Source organism: Falco rusticolus, chromosome 8 (genome assembly GCF_015220075.1).
Source record: "Falco rusticolus isolate bFalRus1 chromosome 8, bFalRus1.pri, whole genome shotgun sequence".
Taxonomy (NCBI): domain Eukaryota; kingdom Metazoa; phylum Chordata; class Aves; order Falconiformes; family Falconidae; genus Falco; species Falco rusticolus.
The window spans coordinates 30,175,986-30,196,595 of NC_051194.1; the positions used below are offsets into that span (position 1 = coordinate 30,175,986).

Below are 20,610 nucleotides of genomic sequence, written 5' to 3' on the forward strand. Positions count from 1 at the left end.
GCTCTGTAAGTGGGGTGGGGGGCAGGGGGAAATTGATTTGGAAGATTATCAGCCTGAATCTGTTAACAAAAATCTGCCCAACACCAGCAGCAGGTTCTTAGCAGGCAGCATGGAGAGCCACAGAGATGCAATTTATCCATGACTAGTCTTCATTCTTAAAAGGGGGGGAAGTTAGCCTTAGGCAGGACCACCATGCAAGTGAAGTTTGTGCTGATATTTGACCTGTACTGAGCAGTCAGGAAACAGTAGGTGTGGTATAAAATCCTTCAGTAAATTAACCTTGAGTGGCATAATGCTTCCCTACTCTTTCTCTCATTTCTCATCCCTTTGTAGCTTGCTTGTTTCCATGTATGTAGAAGAGAAGAATTTATGGCATGAGACTGAAATGCAAAACCTTGTCAAAGCTCACGCACTCGGTTGCTTTGGTACCTCAAACCACTAAATATTTAACAAATAACACTGTGACACTGGGTTTTTTCCTTTTGGTTAGACATTATTCCTAGAAGGTAAGTTCTGTTAAGAAGTCTAAGACTTTTTCATGAACCAAGATTTATAAAGTAATTTGAAGATGTAAAGAACCATATAAATGCTAAGTGTTATTATTCATGAGTGATCAACTGAACAATTAACATAAAGAATGGCAGTCCTCTTACTTGCACTTTTGATGTTAAATGAAGAGAGACCAATAACACATAATGAATGGAGATAAAGCCAAATGGATTTCAGAGTTTTGTTTGTGCATGAGTACATACATCAAACAGCCATCTGCCCATATAGAAAGGATTAGTGGTCTGGTACCATTTTTATCCACAGCTGAGAAAAAAAGAGAAATATAGTATTTCTCCTCTGTAGTCTCCAATACAAATATGTTGTAGATATGACTGTGATACTATTTGTGACTCAACATTACAAGGCCACAGGAAATTAGAAAGCAAGGGATAAAAAGTGCTATTTCAAGAGCCATAGTGAACCCCATGAACTTTCACAGGGCATAGTGAGATGGCTGTGATTTCCTGATCAAAGTGGGTGTAATAATGGTAGTAAAAACAGAGAGCAGAGAACCTGAAATGATGCCCAATACTGAGGCTGCTGATCCCTTCCCTAGAAATTATTCTAGATCCAGTTGCCTAGATCCGAGGACAGCGATCAGTAGTGTTAGAAACTTCCTTTCATAATTCGCGTAAGATTATATTTTTCTTAAATTTAGTCATATTTGTGCTTTTTCCCTTTCAAGTATTTATATGCATTTTCTTCACTTCTATGGAAAAATAGTATCTAAATAGCCACAAACTCTTGAGAAACAAACTTTGTGTAGTAAAAGCTACTGTGTCTTAGCATACATCTATACATCCTTTCATGTGTGTGTATACATATATATGAATACAGACATTTTGTGAGTTTGGTTCTTTTCTTGCTTTTGGCCTGCTGCAAATGTAAACGTCTAGTTGCTTTATTTCCCATTTTGATCACAAGACTTTTTCTGTTTGATAACAGAAGAGCATCTGACAGCATACAAATAAAATACCTGTCCCTTTGTCAGACAGGTGTACAGGCACATAAAAACACAAAACGAGTGAAAACAACCACCCAAATGCAAGGCAGCCATAAATCCTGTTTAAGTAAAGCTGAAAAGTATAATCTGACACCTGTAATAAGGGGCGAGAGGGAGAACATAATGTTTGGAGGTGTCCTGTGCAGGAACTAAGAGTATATCATTCACTTTTACTTTCCATTGATTAGACACAGTTACGGGAAAGGCACTGGGGTTTGGCATCTTTCCCTGTGCTTAACAGGCACTGAAGGTGACATGCAGGGGGATCCCAGCTGGGGTTCCAAAGTGCTTAACCACTTACACTGGCACAGAGTGGGATGTTTATATTTTTAAGCTCCAAAGCTCTACACAAATAAGCCCAAGATATAGTGAGGACACAATAATTGCTTTCCTTTCAACAGCAGGTGACACATTTCCCACTGAGAAAAATATAATCCTGCTGCTTTTAGTCATAACAGGAGCAACGGGAGAAAAATAGACTAGTAAGTGAGAAATGTCACCAGTTGTGTCTTGGAAAAGCTGTTTGCAGGCATGAGTGAGCCTCTAAGTGCACAAAATTAAAACATTAATTGACAGGTCTAAGTTTATTGTCCATGAGCAGCAAGTCCCCAGATGATATTATTTAACAATTAACTGAAACTTTCCAAGTTCAGTGAATGGTGTGAACTTTTTGTTCCTTTTCCTTGATGTTTTTGCCGTGGGTAGCACACCTCAACTGAGCAGGGAGAACACATATGCCCCGGGTGGCGTGAGTACAGACAGCAGCTCCACAGGCTGGTCCACAGCGAGGATGAGCATGGAAAGGGCTTTGACATTGCTCTTTACATTTAGCAATGCAGACACATACTGTTCAATCATTTTAATTGATAGCAAAAATATTTTACCTCTCTTACTGAATATCTGATACTGTTATCTGACTGCATCCCTTTCCCTGTCGTTGTTCGTGTAGACCCTGAACCTGGAGTTCATTTCAAAACGCAGTCCTACCTGCAAACTCGCTTAGACTGAGGTCTTCTTCCCACTTTGGGCTGGCCAAGGCAGGAACGGTGCCTTCATACAGCAGTATAGCTGGACTCCATGTCTGACTCTCTCTGGGAGCCAATACATGCTGATGAAAATAATAACGTAAATTGGTGGCAGAAGTGGTGAAATCTAGCCTAATATTGTGCTCCTGTGGCACTGGAATTGCAGTGCTATCCACTGGAAAGCAGCCTGTTTTGCAAACTTTCCCAAAGCTTGGAGGGGATGCAAATAATCATTGTGGAACTAATTAGGGTACCCATATAGATTATAACTTAGTAAATACTTCTGTTTGAAATCATGTTCAAGAATTTCCTCTTAGTGGATATTAGTATGTGTCTCATATCTTTGGCGTGTGTAACCATTTTCAGATAAAGCAGTTACAGCGTATCAGTGCTATAAATTAAAATTAGATGAGGAAATCCTCAGATCTCCCAGGAGAATAGTACATCCCCACATTATTCCAAGTCCAAGCTACATTTATGATGTACTGTATCTGTTAAGAGTTGAGTGCTGCATTTTGTAAAACAAAAGTTTTCCCCATGTAGCACTCATCATATCTAAATGAATAATTGCTGATTTGTGGAAAGCAGAAAACTCTGCCTTGAATAATAACTTAGTATTATATTTGAAAGAAGAAGTTCTAATCAGGAGCATTTTAGGAGACAAATAATCTAAAGGTGTTTTTCATCAAAGTTTTAAAGATAAAACAATTCACTATGGCTTGAGATCTATCAGCTGATACATATTAGCATAAGCAGTACAATCTGTCAAAGCAGCAAAAAAATCACTTGCCCCTGAGATGTCTCTAGAGCTGACTGCATAACTCTTTTTTGGAAAAGGCCTCTCCAGCTTTTGAGACCATAAGTTTAAGTCACTGGATCCTAACTAAATACACACTTTTTGAATTAGCTTATTTTTTGTACATGTGCATGTGAGCATGTATAATGCACATATATACTTGGCACGTTTCTGATGCCAGATTAGGGAGATGGATGTAATCAGACTGAAGGAGTGGAAGGACTGAGGACATCTTGGTTTCAGCCACGATCTTGCCAGAATGACTCAGAGAATGGGATTTGTTCAGTGAGTGGGTTTCCCCCAGCACAGAGAGCAGTGTGATCATATCTGTGAAATTCTTCACTCTTTGGCATTGCAGGAGAGCCTGCAAAGTTTTGCCGTCTGAAATGGCAGACTCATTTGCCTTGTCTTAATCCTCCCTTTGCACCATATTTACTTTGTGGCTAGACAGATACTCTCATATTCAGCACATCCTTCTGGCCCCAGGCATCTGATGCGTGAATGCAAAGTAATATAAGGGGGAATTCAGCTATCCACATATAAATGATTGTGTCTTTCAAATATGTACAGAGGAGGGGTTTTTTACCTTACACGGTATGAATGCAAGTATCAAAGGAAAGGACTTTTTATGCGTGGCTTCCTTGCCCTCCCCCCTCTCAGAAAGAAAAAGCAAAGCTGTTGCGTACTTTGGAAGGGATGGGGAGACAGATTTGAAAATTTACCAAAAGTCTAGAGGCATTTCAGAAAACTCCAAGGGAGCAGAATGACCACATTCTTATTAAAATCTCATACAGGTGCCTGCCTGCATCTTTAGATGTTTAAATGCCCCATTTTAATCAAACCTTACGCTGCTTTGATTTGTTTGTGGTTTGTGCTTCTCCCTTCAACACATAGGCAGGAGTGGCTGGGTGGGTAGACCCAGGCCATACAGAGCTCTGAGATAGGCTTGTTTCAGTTAGCACTGCAGGGTTGGGCATAATCTGAAATCTTACCCTGAGCATCCTCATCAGGAGAGACTACAGCAGGAGAACTCGCTGGGGTGCCAGGTCTAGGGCCTTTTCTGCAGGGAGGCTGGTTTAACCGCATCCCAGGTGTCTGGAGGAGGCATCCTCTTCTAAGCCCTATTCCTTCACTGCTACTGCAAAAACCTTTTGGTCAGACAATTTTGTTTTACAAGATACAGAATTATAAATGGTGCTTGGGAGAAAGGGAGGTGAGGCAAGAGAAATAGTTCTGCTCACCAGCAGGACTTTTGAGTGCTTCCCTACAAGTCTCCAGCCATGAAGCGCTTGAGGCATCTTCCTGCAAGGAGCGTTTGCTGTGTTTTCATAGCGTGGCACTGTCTCCACATCCTAACAGTCGGTTTGTGACACTTCAGTTTGTGACAAAATTTCCATTGAGTCCCCTGCAACCAGAGGATAGTACTGTTGGGCAGTGAGATGTTTGATATCCAGACAGAAAAAGTCAGAGAGGAGGAGGAAGGTTATTATTTATCGTAAGGGGTTTTCCTTTGAGAGGGGGGTTGGTAATGTACACATGATACGCGTTTATATAGAAGTAATGTGAAAGCTTTATACTACACTAGCTTGCTTTTGTTCTTAAAGCTTTTGTAGATGATTTATGAAAAGTGTTATTTCTATTACTCAGGCATATGAAAAGAAGCAAATTATCTTATTACATTATGTGGACAGTCAAAAGAAGAGTTAAATGGACCATACGACTTTCTCTTAAAACATTAATTTTCTTGTGTTTTCTTTAATTTCCTTGATAATGAAATTTCACAATAGCCAGTGGGTATTACTGTGTGAAAGATAAATTAGATCGTTCCCGCTAGATGTAAATCCTTTCCTAGACTTGTCATCAGGATATGATTACTGTAAATTTCTCTATACATGTGAAATGCCAATCCCTGAAAACATTTCCTGTTGGAAAACAAGAGGTTTTCAGAGGCTTTTCATTTAAATACTGTCAAGTTGATGGCTATGAAAATGCTTTTTAAATGAATGATTAAGGACTGTATCTAAAGTTTGAAAATTGCTTTTCCTCCCCTGAATAAGTTTAATTCTGCACTATCAATGATACTTGCAGATGCTCAGCACTTTTCACAGCAAAGCCACACAAGACTACATGAATACAGCTGAGTGGGTACCATGGTTCAGTTTTATGACTACCTTGATGTCTGTAACACCTTAAAACCGTACTTACATGGTAGGCTTCTCCTGATGTGAGAAGTGAGATGGGAGAAGTTCCTACCATTTCTGCAGACTCCCTGTGGGAGCTGCGCAGCTGCAAGACCCGCTGCCTGAGCCACGCGACAGGGCAGAGCCTTCAAGGCTAATCCTAGAATCATGGAATCATTTAGGTTGGAAAAGACATTTAAGATCCTCGGGTCCAACCGTTTACCCAGGACTGCCCAGCCCACCACTAAACCATGTCCGTAAGTGCCACTTCTACATGTTTTTAATACCTCCAGGGGTGGTGACTCAACCACTTCCCTGGGCAGCCTGTTCCAGGGCTTGACAACCCTTTTGGTATGAAATGCCTGTTAGTGTAGATAATAAAGATTTGAAAGGGAACACATACCTTATTCTTTAGCACTTTCTGGGCTGGAATATCTCTCAACTTTTAAAGTTTCTTTTTCTCCCGTGTTTTAATATAAGCTCAATATTTCCAATCTAGAGTATGCATGCAAATATTAAGGCTTACGAAAATTAATCTTAATCATCAGCCCTTGTGAAGATCATACAATAAATTGTCTGTGATTCATGCACGGAGCACCTACACAGTTCAGATGCAGTATTTCAACCTTTCTGTTGAATATAAATTATTGCCACTAGTTTTCAATACTCAGAAACATGAGATGCTTAACAAATGCTAGATGACAGCAAGAGGTCAGTATGTATCAGAATGTTTATGTTAAATAATCAGTATCTCCAAATGACACTTTTTTTGAACCACAGTTTCAAAAACTTTTTGTCCAATTACTCTAAAAATCACCCATTGACAGTACAGAGGAAAAAATTATTACTTTGTTTATCTCTTTTCTGTCTTTGATTTGGACTGACATGCCTTCAGTTAATTCCATCAAGGTCAGCACGACTCCAGCTGAAGCTGGATCATAACACCCTTGCACAGAGGAAATGGGATGTCACCTTCACACCTTCATGTGAAAACAAAAAGCTTTTAGGTACAGGATTGATAGGTATTTTGTTTTAATTTGTCCTCTGTGCCTCGACCAGTGAGAACCAAGGCTTCTGCAGGAAATTGTGTATATGTCTGTTTCCCAAGGGAGAGATGCAGTACCTAAACATCACAAAGCCGGCAGCAGAGCAGCAGGTACACTAACATGACTCATCACCTGTTGCCATAGATTTTCCAGCTGCTGCTGATAAAGATCTTTAAAATCTAATTCAGTTAAATATTGTAAAGAACTTTTCCAGTAAGCTGCAGTTCGTGACAACAATGAGATTAGAAATATAAGGTTTTATGCTTATATTCTCACTGTTAATTCACATTAAGTTCCCTGTGGGTTGAAAGATTCATGTTTATGAAACATGGAAAGCTGAGTGTAACACTTGCTATTTCACACATAAAATTAAGAGCCTTTTTAAAATTACATTTTTTAATGCTAACTGGCAAGATAGTGTATGAAACAAAAAGCCGTCATGTAATCTGAATTGTCACTATATATCCAGCGTAGCAGCCGATAATGAATATTTATCTAAACAAGTATTTTCAAGTCTTTCTTGCTACCGTTTGTGTTTGTTTCAGTCTTATTTGAATTGAAAAACAGATCGTTTTGCAATAACTGTAACTAATATCTCTAGGCACATAATTTGAGATGGATCTGTAATTCAGTGCAGCAATATTCAACTGCAGAAAAAATTATTAGCATTAACCAGGAGCTAAATTACAGCTTGGCTTTCACTTGTACCGCATTGTACTTGTGAATTCTAAAATGCTGAATGAAATTAAAGGTTCATTTTAATTTTTATGAAAAGCAAATAGATTCTTATTAAATTGAGTAGTGTCATTATATTTGTTTGGCATCTACTGTACATACTGAAGTTACAAGCATTCAGATGACAAAACATTAATAATGTGTTAGACCACTTATAAAATCACAAGATAATAATGATTATTAATAAAATTGTTATATGCAGGAACTGAAGGGGGAGTTTTGCTTTGTTTGGCACATAAGCGAGGAGGAAAAACTACCACTTTCTACTTTATGAAAACCTTTACGTTAGGCTCGGTTACTCCTACACATTCAACTCTGCAATTTACATCCATATTTACCCAAGTGTATCATCTCCCTGCTCCATTTCTGACGACAGGTCAATAAAGGATCCCCCGAGATCCCTTCTCCATGCATCGCAGCCGCTCTGGGAGCATGGCTCTACCTCTCAGCTTTCCATCAAAGCAACCTTTTTCAAAAGGACACAGGGGCTGCTGCCTGGCTGCCTGCAATGTGCCTCACTGAGGCGAGCTGAAGGGCTGGAGCGTTGGGCTCAGGTGCAAATCCATGCCTGCAGGGAACTGCACCCAAGCACCACCCTGTTGCATCCCGTTTAGTCCACGTATGCCCGAATCTTACCAATGCATCTAATTGCTACTGCTGCCCCAGACTGATCTGTACGTCTGTGTTTGCAGCACTGGTGGGGATGACAGGGTTGGAGTTTCAGCCCAGCAAGAAACTGTGCTTTCAGTGCTTTTGTGCTTTCTGTTCCACCCAGAATTTACCGAGAATTAGTGGATATAACTAAAAGCACTGCTTTGGCTTAAGTATTTAACAGGCCTGTGCAACATAAATGCATGCTTGTATGCTGTTTGCTGACACAAATGTTCCAGGTTTTATTCCCTTTCTGGCACTTCTACTGAACTTTCTGCTTATAGCTTACCATTAAAGTGAAACATTTTCTTTCCACTAAATCCACTTTCACTAAATCCCTGATATACTTAGGGTTTATCTCCAACCAGTATCACATGATGCCGTCTAGCCTATACACCACTTAGGAAATGCCAAACTTCTTAGGATTAATCCTCTGACCCCAGAAAGTCAGGTTCCACGATGCGCCCGCCTGCCCTGCGCTGGGACTGCGAGCTCATCTTGTAAGCGGTGACGGTTGGTGGCTGTCAGGGAGCTGCAGCAGCTGGGGTCAGAGCTCCTTATGGGAAACCTGCTTTGCAAGATTCTTGGGGAAGTTTAGTTTCCTTGCACGCATCAAATTGAAGTGCTACCTACAAGAAAATATATTGAACATTTTAGAGATTTTTTTGTTTCATTTGCACAAATAACAACAAGCCGAGCCAATCCTGTTGCATTTGTGAAAGTTTTTACTTTCTTGACTATCTCATGGAAATTAGTGGGAATTTTGGTTGAAGAAAGTGCAATTTGGGCAACACTTTACAACTGATTCATGCCTTAGGTGCCGTTGCATGCTACAATCAATCAATATCCCAAGTTGAACCAGCTGCAAGCCCTGGTAATGAAAGCTGACAATAAGTGTGCTTCAGGTAGAACACGAGCTGAGACTGCACCCTGCGAGCATGGCTGCTGCTTTCTTTGTAATCAAACTATGAAAATGTATAGAAATATTTGTGAGTTAGCTTCTGATTCGCTTCTTTTTTCTCTGTATAAACACAGAGCGGAAAAGCAAACCAATGGACTGGGGATGATGAGGAGCATATTTATTTGCATGTTTCATCATTTTTCTGTATGTACATGTTTATGTATTGTATAGATGAGATGGATGGATGTAAGTTAGAGTAGTCCCACTGAGTTCAGCGTACCAGGAAGAGGCAGAATGCTGAAGCAGCTTGTGAGATTTCCTGAGCATTGCTATGTTTTTAACGCTGAGATAAATTTTTCTTGACTATAGATACTGCAAGCAGAGCCATCATCAGAGATTTGTTTTCAAAATGTGCTATAAAGAGTTGCCTCCTCTGTTTGAAAGAGTTTGTGGATAGAGCAAAGCGTGGTGGCAAGTGGGCAAAAAAGGGATGGCAGAAGAAAGCAATCAAAAACTCTCAAAAAGAGGTCTCAGCCTTTGGTGCTGCACATTGCCTTCTCTGTGCTCACCTCCATTTTCTCAGTTTTCCATCCATACAAACCCCAAAGAGCTGATAATTTGGGTTTCACTAAACCCTACCTTTGTACCCACCCTTAGAGCAGGGGACGGAAGCTGGAAATTCTCAGAAGTTTTTCTCACGTTGTTTTGCCCACTGATGCATTTTGGGATCATCAGATTGAAATGCCTGTAGCGTTGTGTTGGTTTTGTACCTTACATTTATGTATTTTATACATGTGCATATACATGATATTTTATATTTTTTACTATGGACTTTTAATAAGAAAATGATTGAGCTAATAAGCATCTACTGCTTTTTTATTTAGTTTAAGTAGAAATGCATCCATATGAAAGTACACTTGATTTGTGTGTGTACCTTGTTCCTTGTCAGAAGTTGCCAGAATAAATGTGAGGACAAGTGATAAAGAAGCAGTGAAAGAAAATGGTAGAAACTTCAGGTCCTGAGGTATTCGTTGGGATGGATGATGGCAGTTATTCCAAGTGAGCTAACAAGTCTGATACAATCTGAGAATGAAGCGTCTTTATCTGTGAATCCCAAACATCTGTAATAACCTCAGAATTAGATTTCTCCAGCTCTGCTATAGATCCCATTAATGTTTTTCTGTCTTTGTTATAACTCTGTGTCTTCTTTGGTCAGTGTGAATCACATGCAAGTGCCATATGTCTACGTAAGTCAAATGCCTCCAACCAGCAGTTCTTCCGTGTTCTGTGGTTGATTTATATTCATAAAAAACATCCAAGAAATTATTCAGAATTTGTAATTACCTGGTAATGTCAGAAACTGATTAGTTTATTGTTCCAGTGTTTACTCTGTATCTTTATGGCTAACATTTCTGGGCATTTTCTTACAGCATCAGTGTCTTTGCTGGGTGAAGTTTATTAATGTAAATTGGTTCTGACATAAACAAGACTACACCTAATTATTTCATGTAGATATACATGCTATGTAGCAGCAAACTCGTGAAATCTGCACAAGTTCTTGAACTCTTTTATATATATATATATATATATGCCAAATGTCTGTTTTAGCTATATAGCAAATACCTGTTGTGCTAAATAACACTGATGCCTTTTCATTTGTGGAATTGCTGGGATATAAACAATCCTAACTTGCACATAGGCATCAATAACTTCAAACAAACAGAACTGTCACATGTACCACTATGCTGAGCTTCACTTTGTATGTTCATTCTGTATTTCATTATATAGAGGAGTTTTATGCACCCCAAACCTGCCCAGGAGACATGGTCAGGATGCTATGGTGCAATCTGCCCGTCTATATCTGTTCCTGGCCAAAAAAGCAGGTTTTTCCCATTTCCCACTGAAGTCCTTGGCTGCTGCAACAGCCTTGTTGATTTTTTTTTTTTTTTTGGTAGCTTAGAAGCTCAAAGAGTTCTTGGTGCTTTTTCTTCCTCTGGGACAAGCGTGGGTGAGTGCCGCAGCTCATATCCTGCATCATCATCTGCATCTGCCGCTGTTCCTGCTCCTTGCCTGCTGGTCAGGATCAGGCCCTCAGCAGCCTGCTCGAACTTCACTACAGTGAGCTACTCTCAGGATAGATGGGTATCCATAGACACTCGGCATTTATACAGACTGATTACCAAAAGGATCTCCTGATTTGACCCCAAATACAAATCAAGGGCATCCACCTGTTGATGCTGTAGCAGACACTTCCATGTGATCACGGGGTTTGTTCCTGCAGCAGCAGCACATGCCTCTGATGTATTGCTCAGTGAAGCTGTTGACTGGTGTTAAAAGCTCTGTGACTTAGAGGACATCAAATAAACGCAAACTTCTCTGGTAGGATAGCATCCTTTTCTATTTCAAGATAATTTTGTAAATTCCAGGTAATGCTTAGTATTTGCTTTTACTGATTTATACTTCTTTCAGGGAAAGAAAATCAGCTACAAATAGCATGGATTTGCATGTTGGACAGAATGTCCCGTTTCCTTTACTTATACAGCCCAACAGAATCATTTGCTCAATGGCAAAACGTCATAGCCTGTTATTTGCATAGAGGCTTTTAGGCCAAGGAATGCTGAACTTTTGGAGCGAAGGGTGTTTGTACAAAAGAATCTTTCAAGTTCTAGACATGTTCACTGCACTTACTCCTGCTCACCTTCTTTCTGGTTTGAGATACCTCTTACTCTTGTATTTGATCTATCTTCTTGGTGTCTGACTTTACTCCCCACTATCTTCCTTTATATCCTATATTATTTTGAAAAATATTCCAGTCTGTCACATAAGCACAGATTTTTCTAATGGGCCCCAGTTTGAAATCGTCTGTCCAAGTGCCTATTTTCTGTAAAATATAATTTTTATATCTCTGTTTGATCATAGGAATTTATCCTAACACTCACCTACTTTATCTTGGGCTCTGTTTCATTGCCCTGAAAGAGGACAGCCATCATAGCTTTATAGATTGAAATTTGTCCTTCGTCCCAGCTGTTGCTTAAACCATTAACTGCTTTGAAAGTTCGGGGCTGGAGTATTAACCCGACATGAGAAGCGGTACAGTGGTTTTACCGCTGCCAGGGATTTCCTAGGGCCATGGGAAACACGGGCATTGCTGGAGCTTCTCCGTTGTTTTTTGCGTTGACCCCGGTGGCTCCGCGGGAGCCCGGCTTCGGTGCGGAGCCGCGACACGGCGACACCAGGCACCCTTAAACCGGAGCCGCGTGCCCCGGCTGGAGGACAGCGGGCACTCAGCCCCACACCCCGCCCCGGGGGGGTCCACACACACCCCCGGGGGCTCGTCCCCCCCGGCCCCCGCCCCGGGAGGGCTCCTCACGGCCGCTCCCCCGCGGGGCTCCGCGGGCCCCGGGGCACGGCCCGCCCGGCCGGGGGCTGCCCGCGGGCCCGGGGGCGGCTCCGCTCCGGCGCCGGGAGCCCCCCCCGCCGCCGCCCGCCCCGGCCCGGGTGCCGCGGGGCCGCTCCGCTGCCGGGGCCTCGCTCCTCTCTCCCGTCCCGCCGGGGCGGTGCCGGCTTCTCCCGCTGTCCCCTGCCGTGCCGGGGGCTTCGGCCGCGGCCAGCGGCGGGCCCGGCTGGGAGCCGGCGGGCCCGGGCTCCGTCCCGCCCGGGGGCAGCGCCCGCAGCAGCGCCCGCAGCACCGGCCCGGGGCGGGGGGACACAGTACTGCATTACTATGAATTCAGCAGCAGCCTGTGAGATTACAGCACTCACTTGTACCAAAAAAGGTGGAATTCAGCAGGTTTGGGCCAGCTGAGAGCTGCTCTGCTGCTTTCCTGCCTGAATCCCTCATCAGGCTTCCCTTCGGAAAGCTGAAACATTTATTTTTGTCTTTTTACTTTCACTCCTTAGTGCCATGGGAGAGCAGCTGGGAAGCTCTGGGATTCTTTCCTTCATTCTCAGTACCTTCGTTGATTTACTGCAAATCTACTTCAATGTGTTTGACCACAATTAAGCCAACTTTTTAGCTGTTCCTCTTCCAGAATTTAAGTCCAGCATCATGGCTATCCTGCTGCCTGAGTTAGTCACTATGGGCCCTGACATGGGGTTGTACAACTCACATGTAAAACCACTGTAACCCTTAAAGGGGGAGCAATCCAAACCAGCCAAGCATCTGGAAATCTGAATGGTGGTGGTGGTTCTTGCCAAATCTCTTCTTGACCTTCCACCTATGGTCCACTAAACCAGGAAGAGCCCTCTCAGAATACTGGTCCATACATCTCTGCTGCACATGCATGCCTGAGCCATGAGATCTGCTTATAGAAAATGTCTTACAGGAAAACAGAAGGTTTTATAAGCTGGTGGAAGACAGTGTAGAACTACAGCATTGTCTATGGCCCCATGTGGGAAGAACACAAACATCAGGTGTCACTGAGTAGCTGAGTACCCACATCGTTATCCCAGAGCTTTTCCTTCTCTGGGGACATACTGGCAAAAATTCAAATGCAGTGGGGCTGGGTATGCCAGCTGTATAACTGGGTAGCATTCCTCTGTGACCATCCCTGGATTCAGAGCACAGGGTGCAGAATCTGTCCGTTAGCTAATGTGCTTGTGCTATTTCAGGCTTTATTAAACTCCGCTGTCATCTGCAGATAGGGCCATTTAATAGGGTGCAAAGTGGACGCCAAGCAGCAGCAGGAGGAAAACCCAGCTGATTTTTTTATGAAAACAACTGGCTGCAGATGAGTTGGTAAATCAGTTTTAATCACTGCAGCCGAGATATAATATGAACTGTTCACTGAGGCTTAAGTGATTTTGAACAATTAAGAAATTTGCTCAACATATTTATTAAAATAATCATTGCTGGTTTTACCATAATGATGTAAAATGTATGAGGGCTCTTGCCAGCCTTCTGCTCCATTGCAGAGGCTCTAAATGTACACTTTCATGCCAGTTGTTAATAAAACTGACAATTAAAATAACATGTTGAAATCAGGTAGGAAAAGAATAAGCCAGCAATAATGGCAGTTTTAAAAGATCTTTCCTTAAGCCACACAGTTTACCTTTTATTGCTGTTTAGCACTGAAGATGAGCAGTCTAGCTAGATGTGGTATTGAAGAGAGTGACAGTATCTAATCCAAAGACATTTTATCTGGTTTTATACCTGATTTATTTTTAGTGTGCAGCTAAGTAATGTTGTATAACAGACAGCTCGCTGAAATTGTCAATTATAATGCTTTCAGACATGCAAAAAACATAGCCCAGACAAGAATACATATATATAAATTTATATATATGTGGATATATACATATATGTCTTCCTGGGATGCTGGAAAAAAGCTTCTTTTCTATCAAAGGTTTATGCAGCAGCATGATAACAAAATTAAATATTTTACAGAAGTTATACTATTCTCTGAAGGCACTCTCCCGAGATCTAAAGCTTTACCCCAGGGCACTCTTCCAAGATCCTTCAAAGATGACTTGTGTCTCCACATTTAGTGTAACAGCTTAGATTTCCCCCTCGTTGCTTTGCTAATATCATTTCCGAATTGCAACAGTCTGCTGTTTGGCTGCAGACAGCTTTGTTGTTGTTTGATTTCTAGTAACCTTTCCCTGTGAAAATACAACTTTCCACATTGTAACACATGATTGCGGCCTCTCTGTGTAGTTCCCTGCCTCCAAGGGCTGGATGGCTCCAGGAGGAGGGACTTGTCTGTGCATTTATCAGGTTGTTCATTTGGTGTTTTTCTCTACTTCCCAACGACAAACATCCTCCTCTGTGAAGTACATGAGCCTGATTGCATGCTGATGCTTTCCTGTCTGGCTTCAAGTACAAATAGTAGCAGAGTCAAGGGGTAGCGCTGCAGAGGACTGTGTTAGGGCTGCCTGCTCAGTGTCCATCCCAGCTGAAGCAGGAGTGGAATTAGATGTGCCGGGGGGGAGAATGGGATGCTTGGGGTTCCACAGTGTGATTATGACTTTCACCTCCCAGACCTGCTTCAGAGCTGGTCTGCAGGAAGGTGAGTGCTGGCCCAGTCTTTGCCCCAATTTCCTTGTTTTCTGCAAGACTCAGGCATTCAGCTGTGCACCCAGGTCCTGCGCTGGGAGCTGGCTCAGGACAGGGAAGCAGGGGCAGGCAGGGCAGCTGCCGTGTGCACGCATGCCCGGTTGAGGCGTGTGGGTTTCGGAGAGCAGGGGTGTCACTGCTGTGGGATGGCCCAGTCCCACCACAGTGCCGCCCACCTCCCAGTGCCCGCTGCCCAGTGAAAGTCCTGAAGCACACGCTTAACTTGGAGCACATGAGTAGCCCTATTGAATTAAGTATGTAATCAAGTGATTTGCTGGATCAACGACTGTATCTTTAATCCTTTTCACATATTGCTAAGCTCATTAAACTCTCTTTGATACCAAGCTGTGCAAGTTCCTTAGGAGGGGCAGAGACTACGTGCTATTTCTTTAGCTTAGATTTATCACCTCCAGCTTCCAGCAAGGGACTCCTGTGTTACAAGCCTAAGGTTGCCCTAAGGGTTTGCTCCGAACAATGGATGGGAAAATGTTCTGTGTGCTGTATAATTTTTGATACCCTGCCCAGCACAACAACATGGATATGCCAGAACAAATACCCATGTAACCAACCAAAATACCGAGCAGTGGATCCTGGGCCTCAGTGCAAGCACTTCATTTCCTTTCTTTTCCCTCTTTTTCCCTGACAACCATCCAGCTAACAAAGAAAAGAAATAAAAGAAATAGCAAAACAATTAAGCATTGCAAAGCTAGGTATTTAGTTCTGTCAAAACCCATTCTTACATACATTTGTAGGCTTGTGCTTCAGCTCAAAACAGAGACAATTTTGGTAAAGCAACCCTCTAATGTTCTTTAAATTAGATGAGCTGGTATGTGACATTTGCATACCAACTCCTCCTGGATGCCAGAATCTATGCAGCTGTTAGAAAAATTTTCTACTGCATTTAAACATACTACAGGAAGATTTCTCCTTAAAACAGTGCAGTTATATGCCATCATAAGAGGATAGATGGAGAAGTGAAATCCTCCTGGCTCAAAGCTAACTAATTGAGAAGAAAGGGGACAGGCTTCACCCACTATTCTGAAAAGGATTTTAAATATCTTTTTTTTTGGGTGTTAATCTGACTCCTCAGAAATCCTGCAAGTCGGGAGGAATTGCGGGAGGTTGGAGTGGGACTTGAAGCAGAGCCAGAGCAGTTCAGGCTGCCGAGGTCTAATCAAATAACAGCATAGAAGGCAATTCCACAGCCGGCAGAATCGCTATATAATAAATATCACCAGATTTATAAGAATACACTAATTTGGAGCCTCCAACTTCAGAATAAAAATGCTTAATTTCAGAAATGTTGACTTGGCCTTACACAGCCTTACCCCCTCCTGCTTTGCAGGTGCTCAGTGTTTAGCCTTCTAGTGGGAACAGGCAGAACCATAAGCCGTGTCTGAAACCCTGGGACCACTGTGCTTTCACAGCCTTTCTCTCCTATTTGATTGATCTGTCTTATTAGTATCTAGTGTAAGTACCAGTCATGTCTACCTAAATGATCTTATTCTTGCTCAGTTATTGGATCATGTCTCTGTTTTCATCAGGAAAAGGTATTTTTCTTCATATGTGTGTGTCACTTGGATCCTCCTTCCAATAATGTGAACTCCTGAAGTCATATGCTCGCATCAGAAAATGACACTCTGTGTAATTTTTCAGACTCGACAGTTAGCCCTGCTACTCAAAGTCTCCGTGGCGAAAGCAATTCTATGACAGAGCTCCAAGGAAGCTACTAAGTATTTGTATTACTCCTCTCAATGTGAGCTATTGGGCACTGAAAAATGTCGGTGCTTTACTGAATTGTGTATATAGTCTTTGCGAACATAGACTCATAGAATCATTTAGGTTGGAAAAGACCTTTAAGATCATCGAGTCCAACCATAAACAAGTGTGACTACTGTGAGGTTTTTCGCACATTTTATGCTTTCACTGCACGTGCCAAGGTATTTTAAATTACAAAGTTGCTCTGAATCTCAAATGACTGTTTGCTTCACATTGACAAAATTACAATACTGGGTTCTGATCCAGGGTTCACAGGCTTTGGCTTATTGGGATAGCTGATAACAGAAAATAGCAGAAACCTGGGCTTGGGAACAGAGACCTTGTCTGGAGCAGATGGCTTGCTTTGGGCATGGCTGGCACATGAATATGCCACAGCAGCAGAGAATAAAGGAGGTACTTCTAATCACGATGGTTCTGTCACATCATGGTTGATCTTTTTACATCACTTTTGCACACTGACAGATTACGTACTCCTGAGTTGCAGGTCTTCAAAGAGAAATAGAATAATATTTCTGATTTGCTACAGGAAAAACTTAACATGAAGGCAGCAGTCATACAGTATAAGCACACTGCTTTCTTTTTCCCTATTGCCTTCTTTTCTAGACAGTATTTTTGAGAAAATAGCTTCAGAATGAGTTTTTTATATTATCATGGTAGAATTATGCAGAAGAAAAGTGCTGATCCTATCCTTGCCTGTAGGGCAAAGTGCACTGATGAATAAATCAGGAACATTGTTTAATATTACATTAAAAAGATGTAAAGGTATTAATACTAATTTATACCAGGTTCATTGCAGTAAAAAATATTATGTAAAAAAAGGCAGCTTGTTTTAAAGAACTTGGTACTGCAACTGATCATCATCATACATTTGCACAGTATATTTTTTCTGGACTGTAATATGTGTGTATTACAGAATGACTTTACTTGTATTGGCTTGGAAGAATCTTGCTGCTTAATTGACATGGTGTACTCCAAGTAAAATTCAACTCAGTTGAGTAACAGGCAGAGTAAGAGCCAATGCTGATGCCAGCATCTAATCTAAACAGCACTGGTATAAAAGCTATATTAATGCCACAGAAGTTCATGGTGTTTCTCAGGATTTACATTATCTGATGTTTTCTGAAAGTAACATCTACAAGATATGTCTATCTACAGCACTTAGATTAAAATTTAAGCTTGGGGCAGCCATAGAGTTTAATAGAAAGTTTCACAATACCCAAAGGTTTTGAAGCAACACGGTTTGAACAGGATACAGCTGAGATGCATTCGCACAGGCTCCTGGGGGGCAGTGCCTTACTCTTCCTTCCTGTCTGTGCCAGGGGCCATTTCTTTGTGCCACGAGAGCCTTTGAGAAACCACTCTCTCTATCAGAACAAGAAAATAATTACTGTGGGCAGAAACACAGAATCACTTAGAACAATTCCAGTTCTGAAAAATAAAAAATATATACATTTATATATAAATTATGGTCATTAAAATCAGCTAACATTTATCTTCACCTTGAGAGGGCATGATGACGTACTGTGGTAGCTATCTCATATTCCTGGTCATGAAGATAAATGGCTCAGAAGAACTAACTACTTTGCAACAAAAATCCATATTGGTACACAAAATAAATAATAATAGTAAAGAAACAACTCCTAATACAAACAAGAACCCCACAAAGTGGTTTTGTGATGAGTTCAAAGCTAAAACAGTGGAGCTATAAAAATAGAGCTTTTGTCTCCAGAAAGTGAAGATGGATTCTTTTCCATATAGTACTCCAATACTTGTTATTTCCTGAAGTATGAGCTTTGGAACATATTTTTGCTTTGGTGAGATATTTCAAGAGAGTTATATCATTACTGATAGGCTTTCAGAATAATAGTAATGTGGCTGTGTTGGTACTGCTGTCATACAAATATATCGTATTCTATCACATTATGCTGTGAGTTCATTCTGAAGTATTTTATATAAATAACACTGAAGTTGCCTTCCTCCTGGAAATGAAGTGGTATATTTCTATTACTGACGTATCTCGCTACTGAGAATAAACATCATCTCTTTGCACTGAATTTAAAGAATAGGCTTCAATAAGAAAAAAATCTGAATTGTTCATCTCGTCATGATTATTTGTCAGAAATTCTGTCTAGACACAAATATAGTAGCTTTCATATAGCTGATATTGCAAGTTATAGCATCTGCAAAAGTTGAACTGGAAAATTATGTAGGAGCTGAGTTATAGTTTCATTTTCAAATAGAGTACATGCTATAATATTTTTCAGACCATCCATGAAATAAATATTTGAGTCAAATATTCAGTTCGCTTTGATTTATACCTAAAATAAACAAAATGTGCACCAAAACAGTGACTGCACTGTTGAGAAGTTATTTTTCAGTCTGGATCCAGGGAAGATAATTCTGGGCTTAGAATATAGATATGTATTTATATGTACTGTAATTTATTTGTGCTGCTTGCATATCCTCACCGTCTTTTGTCTTCTCCTCAAATCATCTCTGAAAAGCATATTGGGCTACTGCCCTGTTCATTTAGTGTGAATCCAAATTTGGCTTTAATCTAGATTTCTACGTCATTGTGATTTCTATGTACATGGGATAACCTTGGGTGCACAATGAAAGTGGACTCCACACACTGACTCTGTCTTTTACTCAAAATTTTACAAATGCTTTGGACATCGAAAAACTAACCTTTTGATCATTTTTCTTCTAGGAATATATGGACTCAAACAAATATATAGAGCACTTAGTGACTCAGCTGGAAGAGCAACGCTGGAATTTATGGAGGCAAGTACTATGCATACACGTATTTATTTATGTTGCTATTTTGGAAAAAATACTCCGTAGTTTTCATTCTCAAGTTCAAATAAATGATTGGGTATTCAGTTTCTCCCCTTCTTAATTCTTTGAGGACTAGCAAATCTTACCTAAGTGAAGTAAATAGGCCATCACACACAAGTTGAATCTTGGCTTTGCTAATCAGGGCAGTTATGCACAGGTTTCCTTATGTTCAGTTTTCTAAGCAGTGAATGCTAAGTCTACTTCAGATTCTTTTAATTGGACTGAATTTAAGAAATGGCCGTATATTCTTGAATGTAAGTGTTTTCACTGAACACAAACTATAGCCAAAAAACCAGCACAGCAGCATGAAATATCGAGAGTTTTGAAACTAAAATAAACATAGTTTTAAAATTTTGCAGTACTCTTGATAGTCTATATTTTCTATTTCTTCTCTGTTCATGCTGCTCAGTGCAGGCTGCCCAGACTTAACTCTGGTTTAAGTAAAGCCGTGATGTCCACTTGCGCAGTTAGTGGGTGTTTCTACTCTGCCATACAGCAAATGTGCTAACTGTACAAGCACTTCGGAAGATCTCCTCAAACTCTGCATCCCCCTGGTAGGATGGCTGTAAGGACCCTGCAAATCTCCATGCATTTCTCTGGTGTAGTAAATGTCATCTGCTCACAGGTAGAGGTTGTCAGCTCTCATAAAAAGGTGCTCGCTTCATTCCAGACATAGTTTCCTCTTTACAACAGCAATTTTACTACATATTGTACTTCAGTGGTTTTGCTGCTGTGTTACTGTTGATGCCTTCATTAGGTAGGACAAGAGGCTGTGCATTGTTTGCATCTTTCCAAAGTTTATCAAGCATCCTTCATAACTGTGACATGACGGCAAAAATGTCTTAATCTATAGATTCTTTATTGTATTTCAGCAGTACTGCTCTCTAGATGTTGTCTCAGGGCTGTTCTGATATGAAATGGCGAAGATAGCCAAGAAATTACCTAATCTTCAAAAGCCTCAGAAGTGTCACACCCTTAATGAGTTAATTATCTCTTGATAATTTTTAAACTAATACTTCCAGATTTTCTGTTGGTATAGAAATGTTACTATC

The 20,610-nt window shown here is 41.0% G+C and overlaps 1 long non-coding RNA gene across 1 annotated transcript in view; it reads left to right on the plus strand.

Annotated features, from left to right (window-relative positions):
• LOC119152425 overlaps positions 1-19,499 on the plus strand; it is a 126,544-nt gene extending 107,045 nt beyond the window's left edge. Inside the window, exon 3 of the long non-coding RNA XR_005105775.1 lies at positions 19,431-19,499. This is a non-coding gene — a long non-coding RNA (uncharacterized LOC119152425). The remainder of the gene's footprint in view (positions 1-19,430) is intronic.
• Positions 19,500-20,610: the final 1,111 nt, after the last annotated feature.